Below are 15,672 nucleotides of genomic sequence, written 5' to 3' on the forward strand. Positions count from 1 at the left end.
TCTGATATGAAATTTAAAAAGATATTAAATGTCTGTAATTGATTTGTAAATTCTGGTAATGCCCCGTAATCCTGTTTCGACGACGGATATGGGTTAGGGTATTACAAAGTTAAATTGAAATCAAATTACCTAGTAGAATCCCACTAGGGGTACAATTTTCCCACTGTTCAACCACTGAAGAACCACCATTGTCGACCGTTGGATCGTCGTTGTCTCAATCGTCGTGCCCGATGATGTTATTCTTGGTGCAACTTCCCCTCAACACCTCGAACTGTCATCATTTTGTCCAAATGGGTCTGGTCGGCTTGACGCCTCCTCACAAGGCCATTATTGTATTGGCTAGGGCGAGGCTAGCCATTCAAATAGCTTGCTGCCATGGTCGGGGCACCATCGACTAAGCATTCGCATGTCTGGCTAGTGCGATAACCGGTTCGGCTGTTGTCAATTTAATTCAGGCTAATGACGACCTGATCAATCCAATCCAATCATCGGTTGGACCGTCGGCCCAGATTCATACACCTGGCTCAGTTCAACCAGTTTTGGGATTGTATGCAATGTTAAGGTCATATTACTTGGGATTATATGTATTTTGTTAAAGACAAATTTTCTAAATGTATGAGTTGCATTCTTTTTGTGAATTGTGGCACCCATTACTTGATTCTTAGATATCTTATTAATAATTATTACTTTTGGCCACTAGAAGTGGAAATATAAAGATAAATAAGAGAACAATAAAAGTTCTTAATATAACTCTTCAAATAAAAGAGACAATTTATGAAAAGTTATTGGTTATATATCTATCATACACATGAATATCTTATTATTCAATTAATATTCCTTAAAAGGAAAGAAATATATGTCCCGTAGACAATACAATAGTGTAAACTATCCTTGGGGATAATAAAAACATTTTTCTTGTTTGGTAATGAAACAAACCAACTTTTGGTGGTACAAAATTATTTTAAGGCTCCAGAAAAGCTTATAAATTGTACCTTCTGTTTAATGTGACGATGAAACATGTTATCCTTTCATAAGTATAAAATTAATCCAAAGCTCTAAAAGATTTAATGCATTGTTATTCGAAGAAACAGAACAATAATTAATATATTATGTTCTAGACAGTTCCAAAGAAATTATTATTTTTTAAAAAGATATTCGTTGTAATGAATATCATATTGAAATTGTGTACAAGGAGAAGATTAAGTGAATGTCCATCAAGATAAATATAAGTTTGATGTACTTTAGGACTCTAATATTCATTAAAATTAGAGTTTTATTTCATTTATACTTCTTATATCTATACATATAGATTTGGGAAAAGTATAGTAAACATCCCTATTGATCAATAAAAATATGTTTTTAAAGTCTTTTATTTTTATTTTTTGTTTTTACTTCTTTTTATAGTTAGGTAACTAAAAAAGAAACTTTAAGTATAGATGTATAGTTTATCCAAGTAAAAACTAAGTGAATTTAAATTATATTCAAATATATGAAACATCAAATTTAAATAAATACAAGAAATATTGACTTTAAATGCTTTTAAGCAATTAGTATAATCTGTTTGTAATATCTAATTTAAATATATAGCACATTTTAGATACTAAAATCACATATAAGCATAACTCTTGTAAATTAATAAAAAAAAATTCGTAAGTGATGGAATAATTGATTCAAATATAAAGTATGCTAATTTTTTTCGTGTATTTATTGTACAGCCCAATATTTGTCCAGCCCAAAACCCAATTAAACCCTAAACTAACCCAAACCAGGCCCAAAATAAAAATAAACCCTAGCCTATTTTCAGAAAAGAAAAAAAGAAAAACAGCAGCAACCTAGGTGCGCCGCACCTAGGGTCTTCAGCTACCTGCCCTCTGACTGCCACCACCCACCGCCGTTCACCTGCCCTCCACTTGCACCTGCTCCACCTGCAAAAAGAAAGAAGACACGCAAGCAGAAACGGGAAAGAAAAAAACATAAATAAATTATGTAATATTGGCTATAAAAAAGCCAAAAAGAACAGATTTGTGGAGGAGGGGGGATAAATGTAAAAAAAAAATTAAGGAATCAATACAAAAAAAAAATTACAAAATTTGAAGAAAAGGTTTTCTTCTTTTCTTTTTTTTTTTCATTCTGTTTTCTAATTTGTTTTCTTCTTTTATCGTTTTTTTATTTAATCATATATATAGAATAATAATAAAAAGGGAGGGTTTTTACCTATTTTTGGCAGTGGTGGAGAGAAAGAACCGAAAGGTTTCTCTCACTTTCGGCCCGATTTGCCAAGATCTTGGCGTTTCTAACCCCAAAACGGGGTTCCTCGTGAAAAGAGGGACAAGGGGGAGCATTCTTAAGTTTCTCGGCCACCGTGGACGGCGGCACCGTCGCCGGTGACCGGTGGCCGGCGCGGCGATCGACGGCTGGTTTCAGGGAATTGGGAAGAGGTTTTTTTAAAAAAAGAGAAGAGCTTTCAGCCTTTTTTTAAAGAGAAAATGCAAGAATGAAGTTTAAAAAAAATTTATTTATATAGGCGTGTAAAACGGCGCCGTTTTGGGCATAGCTCCAGGCGCCAAAACGAAGCCGTTTTGGCCCTGACCCGCACGGTGACCCGGCCCTGGGGGGAGGATCTGCGTGTTTTCTTAAAAAAGGGCTATTTGCGCGCAAGGCCCCTCCTCTTTTGAGCTGTAGCGCAATCGGGTCTTTGTGGTTTTTATATTTTGGCCGTGTAATTTTCTGATATTTTCATTTCAGTCTGCGTTGAAACACTGCGCATTTGGGGTTGAGAATATTTCCTGATTAGTCCCTCGTGCCTTCAGCGCGTTCTATTTCAGTCCTGGGCCACTCTTTTTTAATTTATTTATGATTTAGACCCCCAAAGTTCTGTTTTCAGTTTAAATTAGTCCATTTTTTGTATATTGTTGCTATTAATTAATTTTAATAATGTTATCATTATTTTTACTACTATTATTATGTTTAATACTGTTATCACTATTATTTTTTTATTTTATATATTTTTACTACTATTATTATTTATCTATTTAATATTATTGTTCATTTATTAATGCATGATTATTTATTGTATTTCTTATTTATTATTATCACCATGTATTTATATATATACTTTTGATCCCAAGCTTCCTTATATACATGTACATACAAACTGTAACACCCCTTACCCGTATCCAACATCGGAATAGGGTACGAGGTATTACCAAAACACATACACTTGTAAACGTATTTAACCGAGTTATAAAATTTCATCTAAATTAAAACTTTCAAAATAATTAACATGCTTCTATAACTTTTCACAATATATCCTCAAAATATTATAATCATAATAATTAGGGCCTACGAGACCCAATACATACTCATGCAATTCAATGTTTCATTTCCATTTCATTCAATTCGCAACTTCTCATGCTCACAATTTAAATCAATTCACTAGCAATTTCCATTTAATTCATGTACAATTCAATGACATTAAGTTCAACACTAATACGTATTTACCATTTAACTCAACGTTTATCGATTATACCATTCAATAACACATTTATGAAATTCTCAATTTTGCAATGAAAATATCACTTTAGCTTAAATAACATCATCCTAGTATAAATACACTACCACTTATCCATTTACTTTAATTCTTTTGGGCCCATTTGTCACTTACCATCCTTAATCAAATTAGGGAACGGTTACGGAAAATTGAATACTTTACTTTGACTTTGCCATAGTATAACTATGGTCTTACGTATGATCACTTATCACTTGTAACTAACCACACGATAAACCATAACTCTTTTTGGAACTAACCACACGATAAACCATTTCAATGCATAACTTATAAATTTAACGTGGCATAATCTAGCCACTACTTGGCCAAAGCCTAAGCATATACACCAAATATGTTAGCCAAATACACATATAGCATAAGCATTATAAGCATGGATGAGCACAACATTTATTCATGTATCAGGCTTACCAACATATGTTAATTCATAAACCATTCATGACATTATTTCATGCCAAATCATATACCGAATATACCATACACACATACTATGAAACTTTATTTTCACACATGAGCTTAAACCATGACCAATAATGCACAAATATAAGCATCATTTCTATTTCATCGTTTAACAATTATAATCAAGCATATGACCAATTATACACAAATCATTCATATATTTCCCAATTTTCCTCCTCCTCCTCTCCATTCCACATCCTTAATGTGTATAACACACTTAAACAACATTAGCTATAATTTCACTATTCACTCACATGTATATTCAAAGCTGTTTATCCGAGTCAGAGTCACTAAATTATTTTTATCCGGAGCTACGGAGCTCCAAATTAAGATCCGTTAATTTTCCCTGAAACTAGACTCATATACCTTCTTAACATAAAATTTTCAGAATTTTTGGTTCATCCAAATAGTACAGTTTATTCTTTAAAGTTTTCCCCGTTTCGCTGTCTGACAGTTCCGATCACTCTTCACTAAAAATGAATTATCTAATTGTACATAATTTGGATAATGTTTCCGTTTATTTCCTTTGAAAATAGACTCATTAAGGATTCTAAGCATATAAATTATAACTCATAATTATTTTTATTCAATTTTTTATGATTTTCCAAAATCAGAACAGGGGAACCCGAAATCATTTTGACATTGTCTCACAAAATTTATTATATCTTATGATTTACAATTCAATTGCTTACACCGTTTCTTTTCTGAGAAACTAAACTTAATAAGCTTTAATTTCATATTTTATTCACCCTCTAATTCAATTTCCACAATCTTTGGTGATTTTTCAAAGTTATACTACTGCTGCTATCCAAAACTGCTTTAGTGCAAAATGTTGATTTCCATTTTGCCCCAAATTTCACAGTTTATACAATTCGGTCCTTTCTCAATTAACCCCTAAATTAATCTAATTTACTCAATTAATACTTTACCTAGACATTATAAGTTGTTTCACAACTATTGAAATTCAGAATTTCCACATATAACTCTATCTTCAAACTCTTTTACTATTAGGTCCCAAACATTCATTTTCTATTCAATTCTTTCAATAAAATCAGCATATGAACAATTTAAAGCTCTAATTCCATGCTAAATCATCATATACTTCCAGCACATATTCATAGCAACTTTCAACTTCTTTCATAGAATCAAAAACTAATGAATAGAACAAGTGGGCCTAGTTGTAAAAGTCACAAAAACACCAAAATTTCAAAAAATAATCAAGAATTGAACTTACCTGCAGTAAAAATAGGAAGAACCAGCTTAAGGAAACCCTTCTATGGTGTTTTTGCTGATGAGAATGCAGAAAAATAAAGAGAAATCTAGATAATTCCACTTTAGTCCTAACTTTATTAAGTAAATTTTGCAATGTTCCAATTTTGCCATTATTTCTCTTTACTTTGTTGCTGATTTCATGCCTTTGTCGTCCAGCCCAAATAGACCTTGGGTCTATTTGCCTTTGAAGCCCTCTTCCTTTTATCATTTAAGCTATTTAATCATTTCCCATAATTTTGCATTTGTTACAATTTAGTCCTTTTTGTTCAATTAATTATCGGAACTTTAAAATTTCTTAACGAAACTTTAATACTAACTTTTTATTCTAATTATTTTAATATTTATTTCTAGTGCACTATTCACTATTTCAAAAATTTTCCTAACTTCACATTTAACTTATACTCACTAAATTAATAATATTTTTTACTTATTTGTCGAATTTAGTGATCTCGAATCACCGTTCCGACACCTCTGAAAATTCATGCCATTACATTTTTTTTTCTCGTCGGATTTGTGGTCCAAAAACCACTATTCCGTCTAGACCCAAAATCGAGCTGTTACAATGTTTGTCTTTTTATGTTTTATATTTATATTTATATACATACGTATATTACCACCCATACATAAATCTTTTGCATTTTTTTTTCTTTCTTTCTTTATAATTTCGAAGTACATGGATACATATATTTTTAATATACGTTCATGTGAATATTTTATTTTCATATGTTTTACCTATTTTGTAGCTTCAAAATACATTCATATACATACTCGTATATTTTCATACATTTCATAATTTTTATATATACACATGCATTTTTATAATATGTCTATATAAACATACGCACATATATTTTTGTAACTTATTTATATTTGTATGTGTATTTATATATTTATATATATTTTTTTAATACATATTTACATATATCTAAATATCCATTTTATTTTCATAAACACTTACGTATATGTACATATTTATATATCTTTTTATATTTTCATATTTTTATTCATTTTCGTTATTCATTTATTTATTTACATTGTCATCATTATTTTGAGAGAATGTTTAAATTTTATTTGTTTATTTACTTGTTATTTTATATGTAATCGATTTGTCTTTTTTTCTCTTTATTGTGGTTGCTCGTATTATATATGTTCACATCGTTGTATTTATTATTGTCATTTTTAACATTACATCGATTTTTTTCTTCAAATTCGTAAGGAAGGAAAATTTTGAAAATAAAAATAATACTCGATATTTAGAATCTTCGAGAAAATCAAGCCCTAACGTATTGGGTTCCGATTTCCTTCGTTGAATCTAAATAATCGAAACTTTTTTTATATAAAACATAACTAAAAGCTCGTTATTGGGAATTCAACACGTAGTGTCCTAATGTATTGGATATGATGCGTTGTTTTCTCGAGGCGAGGATTTTCCTTGTAAATACAATATTCAAGATTTAATTTTTTGAGAAAATTGTACTCAACGTGTTGGGTTGCAATTCTTTCACATGACTTAAACAATTGAACACCCTTTTAAATTTTACTATGCAAGTTTTTAGACTAGTTCATTTCTGAAAAGGTAAAATATCGTGCCCTAACGCATTGGGTGTGACATTTTCTCTTTCTGAAATGAGAGAGTCTTAACGTGTAACTTGATTTTTATAAGTTTTAAAACAAAGGATCGTATTTTAAATCTCTTCAAAGTTTTCAATTTTCGACATTAAGAAATTAACTATTCAACTAGGTACCAATTTTGGGCGCTACGAGGGTGCTAATCCTTCCTCGTATGTAACCGACTCCCGAACCCGTTTTTCTAAATTTCGTGGACCAAAATCGTTGTTTTAATAAAATCAAATCATTTATTAAAAACAACCACTTTTCGAGGTGATCCAATCACACCTCATTAAAAAGGATTGGTGGCGACTCCCGTTTTCATTTTCATTTTTTAAAATTCAAGTCGACCCCGTTTTTGTCAAAAAATAGTGTCAACATTTATTATTATCATGATACCATATTTTTTGGTATTAACAAATATCCAACTTAGATTATAATATAAATATAATAAAATAATTATTAATAAATATAACTCATTGTTAAATTTTAAATAGTTTTTAAGTAATTAATATAAATTATTTATAAAAATTAATTTAAATGTACAAATAATATTTATAACTTATAGTTAACATAAAAAACTTATTTAACTTGAAAAACACCCCTAACTGAAACTCAAAATACCCCTAGATGAACTTATACTAACGTTATAAATTGACATAATGATTTATTTTGCACTTCAATTTTGTTAAAAAGGTTATTTTAGCTTTTTATTTAATTTTTCACTTCTTTTAGTCATTGAATTTATATTGTTTGTCCAATCGCTCAAAATAATAAAAAATTAACGTTTGTTAACTTTGTTGATGTGACATACACGTGTGTGCCACGTTAGCAATTAATGAATTTTAAAATTTAAAATTTAAAATTATTAATTATTAATGTGGCAATCTACCTGTACGCTAATAAAAGTAACATATACTAATTTTTCATCTATTTTAAATTAATTTAATCAAAAATATAAATTTAAAAGCTAAAAATATGAAAATTTAAAAGAAAAACTAAAATTAAATTAAAGGGCTAAATAATATGTTTGTAAGGGACCTCGCATACATGTGATGTAGGGTAAGAGATATTTCAGTTTTTGATATAACATTATGGCCACATGAACGTTAGATAGCGTGAAGTGAAGATTATAAAAAAATCTACCAAGAGAACAAAGAGACATATAAAGGTGGACCTGTTTCTTGAGGACGTGAACATCCAACCGCTGACTTGAAGTACTTCAAATTATTATGTTTATTTCATCACGTGAAAAATCCATCCATGATTGCCTTTTTCTAAATTCATACTCAACCCATCAATCTCCGGATTATTTTATTTTTGCTACAATTTTTAAATTTATTTATTATATTTTTTTATCTTAAATAAAAAATAAATTCATTACAGCATATATGAATTTATATCCTCTTGTATTGGTAACATTGTTAATGTCAATTAAGCTAAAACTTAACATAAATCTATAGTTCATTATCCCATATTTGGCTATGACATCCTATTCTTGTATACCTTACAACCTTTTAGTAAATTTCTCGCACGATTGTGATTGATGGTATTCTTTGATTTAATTTTCAGATATAATTCATTCTCTAATTGAGCGAAGCATATCCAGAACAATGATTTTGAAATTGTTTAGGAGGAAAATAGACTTTAATTTTGTGCAATCAAAAGTTCTTACTTGATGGAAATCACGTCAAGATGTCCAACTTAAAGACTTACTACATGGCCAAATTCAAATAATGGAGGACTAGAGAAATATGTTGTGGCATAGATTTAAACTCCTTGGTATATTGGGAGCTTGATACAAAAGAAATATGCTAAAAGTGATGAGAGTGATTAAGATAAATTTCAATGTTGATAATGGAACCCAAGGTTGATTAACCAAATTGACAATATGTACAGATCTTTGAGTGCCATTAGTTTCTAAAATTAATATCGACGGGATCATACGAAAAGTTGAATACGAGTCGTTGCTCAACATCTAACTACATTGTGGGTAGAATGGACATCTAAATGATACTTGTCTAAGTGTTTAGAGATATGAGGATTAAACACAACCATTGGAGGGGAAAAGTGGCAATTTCCGACATTAATTGTAATGGCCCAAATTCAAGGTTATCGGAATAGTGGTTTCGTAACCACAAATCCGATTTAAAGAGAAACTTATTTTAATATTTTTTGCATGAATATTGGTATGATAGGAAAATCGTATGAAATATTGATAGAAAAATTTTACCGATTTAGTGGTTAGTTAGAAAAAGAAAGTATTGAAGAAATTGGGTAAAAATAAGGTATCGAGACCTCGATCTCGTAAAATCGAGTCAAAAATATTTTTATAAATATTTACGAAGTGTTAGTAAAATGATATTAACATTTCGTTAGAGAATTTTAATGTTTGGGTAGTCAATTAAGTAAAAAGGACTAAATTAAAAAAGGTGTAAAAGTTACTAGAAGGATTAAATAGCCAATTGTTAAATGAGGAGGGACATAAATTGCAGATAACCCAAAAATGAGATATTTTGGGCGGCAATAGCTGAGAAAAATCAGGAGAATTGAAGAATTAAAGGTAAAATTGGAATATTGCAAAAATTTGCTTTAAAAGTTAGGACTAATGTGGAATATCTAGAATTCTCTTCATATTTTCTGCACTCTCATCAGACAAAAACGTCCTAAGAGTTTATTCAAGCTGGTTTTTCATAATTTTTGCCCCAAGTGAGTTAATTCTTGCCTTTTTCTTGTAATTTTTGTGTTTCTAAGACTTTTACAACTAGGTCCTATTACTAAATTCATTAGTTTTTGATTTTATGAATGAATTTGAAAGTTGCTATGAATATGTGCTGGAATTTTATGATGAAATAGGATGAAATTGAAGCTTTAATTTGTTTTTGAGATGATTTTATTAGGCAATTTCAATAGAAATTGATTTGTAGGACCTAATTGTGAAAAAGTTTGGAATTAAATTCTAGTACTGAAACTCTGATTTCCAAAGATTATAAAGTAGTTTAAAGTGATGGGATAAAGTGTTAATTGAGAAGAATCAGCTCAATTGAGAGGTTAATTGAGCAGGGATGAAATTATCATTTATTGAAAGTTTAGGGAAAAATGGTAATTAACATCATACACTAAAACAGTTTTGGACGGCAACAGTACTCTAACTTTGAAAAATCACCATAAATTGTATAAATCGAATTAGAGGATGAAAAAAATATGGAATTAAAGCTTATTGAGTCTAGTTTCATATAGAAGAAACGGTGTAAGCAATGGAGTTGTAAATCATGAGATATAATAGATTTTGTGAGATAATTTCAGAATGAATTTGGGTTCCCCTGTTCTGACTTTGGAAAATCATTAAAAAATTGTACAAAAATGATTATGAGTTATAATTTATATGGTTAGAATCCTTGATGAGTCTATTTTCAGAAGAAACAAACGGAGACATCATCTGAATTCTGTACAATGAGATAATTAATTTTTAGTGAAGAGGGGTCGGAACTGTCAAACAATGAAACATGGGAAATTTTAAAGAATAAACTGTACTTATTGGCTGCACCAAAAATTATGAAAATTTTATGGTAAGAAGATATGTGAGTCTAGTTTCAGGGAAAATTAACGGATCTTGATTTGGAGTTCCGTAGCTCAAGATATAAATAATTTAGTGACTGTGACTCAGTGAGACAGCTTTGAATGCACTATAAATAATAATGGAATTTTAGAGAATGTTACATATGAACATGAAATGTATTAGATTAATGATCAAATTTATTTATTTAGATCCGGAAAAGTCAAATACAAAGCTAGATCGAGGGAAAGAAAAAGTTCGGGATTAGTAGATTTTTGGTTACGAACAAGTATCGAGGTAAGTTCGTGTAACTTGAATTATATTCTTAAATGCTTGAAATGTTTGTTATTGATGTGAAAATGAGTTGGATGTTTATTGTATGATAATTGATGAAGTATTGATATTCTTGATGAAAAGAGAAAATAAATCCCGGTTGAATGGAAGAAAAATTCGATGGATCTCTGAAAAGGAATTGACGGTAAAAAGGATCTAGCCCGGACGGGTGATCCTATCCTGATATAGCCCTCCCGAAGAATATGTGGAAAATGGATTTAGCCCGGACGGGTAATCCGAATTGGGGTCTGAAGTTAGCCTGGATTGGTAATTCAGATCCAAGCTCATTAGAGTAATTGTCGTTGCAGGGGATTTAGCCTGGACTGGTAATCCCGACAATACTCTATGAGTTTACATTACAGGGGATTTAGCCTGGACTGGTAATCCCGCTGTAAGGATGAGGTTCGCGGGAGTGTGCTCTCTGAAATGGAAATGTGCGCACATGAATATGAATTGACGGACCCGGATTTGTACACTAAAGTGTACCTCTGAAAATCCATCGAAATTCCGAGAAATTCAACGGGATAAATATGGAAAAATAACAAGGAAATGGAAATCATGGAATTGATGAGCTCATCAATCATGATATATATTATTGATACGTGGAAATTATTGGACTAATTTGAATGTTGAGTTTGTGCATGATAGGGGAATAATGTATGGAATGGGTGTATGAATGTTTATTACATTGCATGAAAAATATTATGTAAGTATAATTCTTGTTACATGAGCTTACTAAGCACAAAGTGCTTATCCTGTTTCTTTTCCCCTGTTTTGTAGTGTTAAGAGCTCGGAGGTCGGATTTGGTCGGAGAAGCATCACACTATCAACGTCGAGATCTCGGTACATAAAGAAACTTATTTTGGAAATCAATGGCATGTATAAGCTAGTAAAGTAGATGTTAATGTGGAATGAATGTATGGTTAGCTATTGGTATGGCTAACAAAATTTGGTTTTGGCATGTGATGAGATTATCTTATGAATACAATAAATCTATCTTGAAAATATGTTGAAATGGATTGGTTATGTTGGCTTGATCTCGGTTTAAATTTTGCAGGGAGGATTAGATATTTATAAAGGGGTTATATTGAGTTTAAAAAAAATCAGTAAAATCTGGTAATACCTCGTATCCTATTCCGGCGACGGATACGGCTAAGGGGTGTTACATTAATCATTAGGTCCAAACGAAAAATCTTGGAGTACCCTAGATGGAGGTAGATCATCAGTCACAAAAGACTAGGTAGGAGAGAAAATAGAAAGTTGATTCCTAATCACGATACCAATTAAGCATTAATTCAATTGGCATGATTACTATTGGCATGATTACTATTGCATCAACGAGGAAAATGTGAGTTTAAGTATGTTTAAACATGTATTTCCTTTGATTTAAGGGTTGAAAAAGAATTATGGGTAAAAATATGTATTATATAAAAAATAAAAATAATGAAAATGGTAACAAGGAGGTCCTAGATTTAACAGTTTGGCAAATTTTCATAAAACTAAGGGTTAATATGTAGTTTGCCCCCTAAACTTGTCCAAATGTACCTAGTTGGTACTTAAAATTTTTTATTTGTATCTAGTTGGTACTTAAATTTTTTTATTTGTATCTAGTTGGTACTTAAACTTATATTTTGTCACCCAGGTTGGTACTTCCGCACTAATACCATTAGTTTGTATTGGCGTGGTATTGGTAACCACTCTGGTGGTGAGATGTGGCAATTTCTCTCTATGCCATGTGATAAGCATAAATTAATTTTTAAAATTTTTTAAAATAAATTAATTAAAAAAATAGTATAATTTTTTGTCCAGATTCATTCTTGATGCGAATTTTTATTATTATTAATTTATATATTTTAATGTTTTTAAAATTTTTAAATTTATATCTATCACATGGCATATTAAAAGGTTGCCACATGTCACCAACAGATTGATTATTAGTGTCATGTCAACATAAACTAACAATGTTAGTGCAAATGTACCAATCTAGGTGAGGAAATATAAGTTTAGGTACCAACTAAATCTAAAAAAAAGTTCAAATACCAACTAAGTACTTTTGAACAAGTTCAGGGGCAAACTACATATTACCCTTAAAATTAATGGTAAAGTTTCTATGACACAAGATTCAACAATGCTTTAAAAATTTTAACCTTCACCTCCTAAAATTTTATAAAATTACCTTAGCCTTCCTTAAAAAAATTTATTGTAGGAAGAAATAAATCAATATTAAATATATTTAAAAAAATTTCAACAAATTTATCTTAGGATTAGTTTATTATTATTTTTAAGATTTACTTTTGAGACAAAAAAACACTTTTAAAATAAAATATTGTTAAACAATATACTTTTGAGCATTTTAAAATTACTTTTAAAACAAAAATACTTTACAAAAAAACAAGTTTTTAACCAAAAGCAATGCTAATTACCTTTCCGCTAACAAATTTCCAACCATCAAACCATGGTGTCGAATTAAGATTCACACTAACAATGCCAAACGACACAAGCGTAGGGACAGGCAGGACATTGCATTGTCACTGTTTCTGCTTTTATACATTATCCCAAATTGCCAACTGTACCAAGCATTCTCGACTGTTTGAGAAGGGACACACCACTTGTGACGGCTTCTTTAAATATAAAATTTGTAATTTTAATTTATCTGCTTCTATTAAATTGGTATTTAAGATTTTTTTTTATTTTATATATTAGTGTCTGAATTTTCATTCTGTCTATTATATTGATATTTTTTTATAACACCGCTAAATTTAGGACAAATAATATAATAGAATTATGACATGTGATATTAATGACATCATGATAATATTATAATCTAATATATTATCTTAAATAAATAAAAATATTTTTAAAAATAAAACAATTATAAATAAAAAATGTTAAAAATACTATAATTATTTAAAAATCTAAAATAAAAAATGGAATATATATTAAAATTGTAAAATTACAAAAATAATAATCTCATCTCAACAAAATCCTTTTCTTTTTATCATCACTCAACAAGAGAAAGCATTGTATGAAATTGTGATTCCACATCATCTTTATTCCTTTCCAATAGGAGTATGACAAATCAAATTTTTCCTTCTGATTTTTAATATTTTTAGTTGGATTTAAAAAAGCTAATTTGTTATGCTCCTATTAGAAAGAAATAGCGATGACGTGGAATCACAATTTCATATAATTCTTTCTCCATACATCAATTACATTTCCATCTAAAAATCAGGTAACAATTTTTTTTTTTCATTCTAAAATTTAATCTTTAACAAAAAAAAAATCCTTAACTTCAAAATACTATTAACTTCATTTTCGTGGGTTTGATTTTTATGAAATCTGGGCTTGAGGTTTTTTTATGAAATTTCAGAAAACTCTGAGTATCCCATACCAAATTTATATTTAAGCATAAAATAAATTCAAAACTCGTGAATAAACTCGACTCCTCTTATTTAAAGCCACTCTTTTAAGTCCTGTCTGTCCTAGCCCTATACATAAAGCACAACCATACACTCCATCATCGATTACTTCCACTATGGATACTCTCCTCATCTGTTATCATCTTCCATGGCTCCCCATAATCCTCAACAAGATGATCACGTTTTCATCTCTCGTGATACCAACTTTGCGTTGCATGGTGAGATTATGTTGCTTATTTTTCTCCTACTTTTTGCCCTCTTCCTTTCCTTCCTGCTCTTCTTCCTCTACATAAAAGGCTCCCGAAGTAATGCTAATCTGCGAGATTATTCATCCCAATAAGTCTGACCAACTAAATTCTTCGCTTTGCACACCAAAACCATTCACTGCACTGCATGAATCCTCCAGCGTAACTGTGACTAGTGGTACAGTAATACTATCAAACGGAAGCGTGATTTAAGGCTTTGAGGTTTGGTTTCTCTCTCATATCACTCGTGGAGTACTAGGCAAGGCAACCAGGGATGAATCGCCACATAACGATGCCTAACATATTGCCATGAAATGGGAGCTGCACAACTAATGGCGGAGAATACATATAAATTCAATCTATTTATATGGATTTGTAGGTCTGATTTTTAAAAATCCTATGTACATGTGGAATATTATGTATTAATAGGGAAGCTAATGAGGTTACCGATAAATTGGCCAAGGATGGTGTTAATACAATGTCCCCTACTGGTGCAATGTTGACAGAGGGAGTGAGATTGATGAGAACATCGAAGGCGTGCGGTTGAAGATCCTTTGGAAGGTCTTGGCTTTTGTCCACACGATGTTGGGCTGCTTTTTTTTTTTGCCCTTTATCTGTTTGCTGTCCTTGTTTTATTTACTTATTTGTTTTATTTGCTAATGAGGTTGCCGAGAAATAGATATATGATTTGCAAATGGGTTATGGGCCTGTTGGTGTTATGCCTCATTTAGAAGGTCGAGTGGTGGATGCAATAAGGACTTGTACAAACTAAAAACTGGGTCCTTCCATGCCTCGAATGCTTTGAGGCCTTGAGGATTTCAAATTCTAGTTTCACATTGCCTTTGAAAAAGTGATTTTCACAAGTGTGATTTAGGATTTTATGTATTAAGGATGATTGAAAGTTTTTATTTTCATTTTTAATATTTAATATTTTAAATAAATTTGATAATTATTTTAATTTTATTAGGTTGATTTTATTAAAAATTTGAAATAAATTATTTTTTTAAAAAAAATTGAGATATTCAAATTACCATATATATCTTTTATCCAAAACTATAAAAATTATATTAATAATATTAAACTTTAAAAAAAAAATCTTTTAAAACCAATATTTATTTTGATCAAACAACATAATTATATTCAATACTTATATTTATTAATTTACCAAACAATTTTTTAATATAAATCCAATACTTATAGAATTTAGCATTAAAA

The sequence above is a fragment of the Gossypium hirsutum genome, chromosome D09 (assembly GCF_007990345.1).
Source record: "Gossypium hirsutum isolate 1008001.06 chromosome D09, Gossypium_hirsutum_v2.1, whole genome shotgun sequence".
Classification (NCBI taxonomy): domain Eukaryota; kingdom Viridiplantae; phylum Streptophyta; class Magnoliopsida; order Malvales; family Malvaceae; genus Gossypium; species Gossypium hirsutum.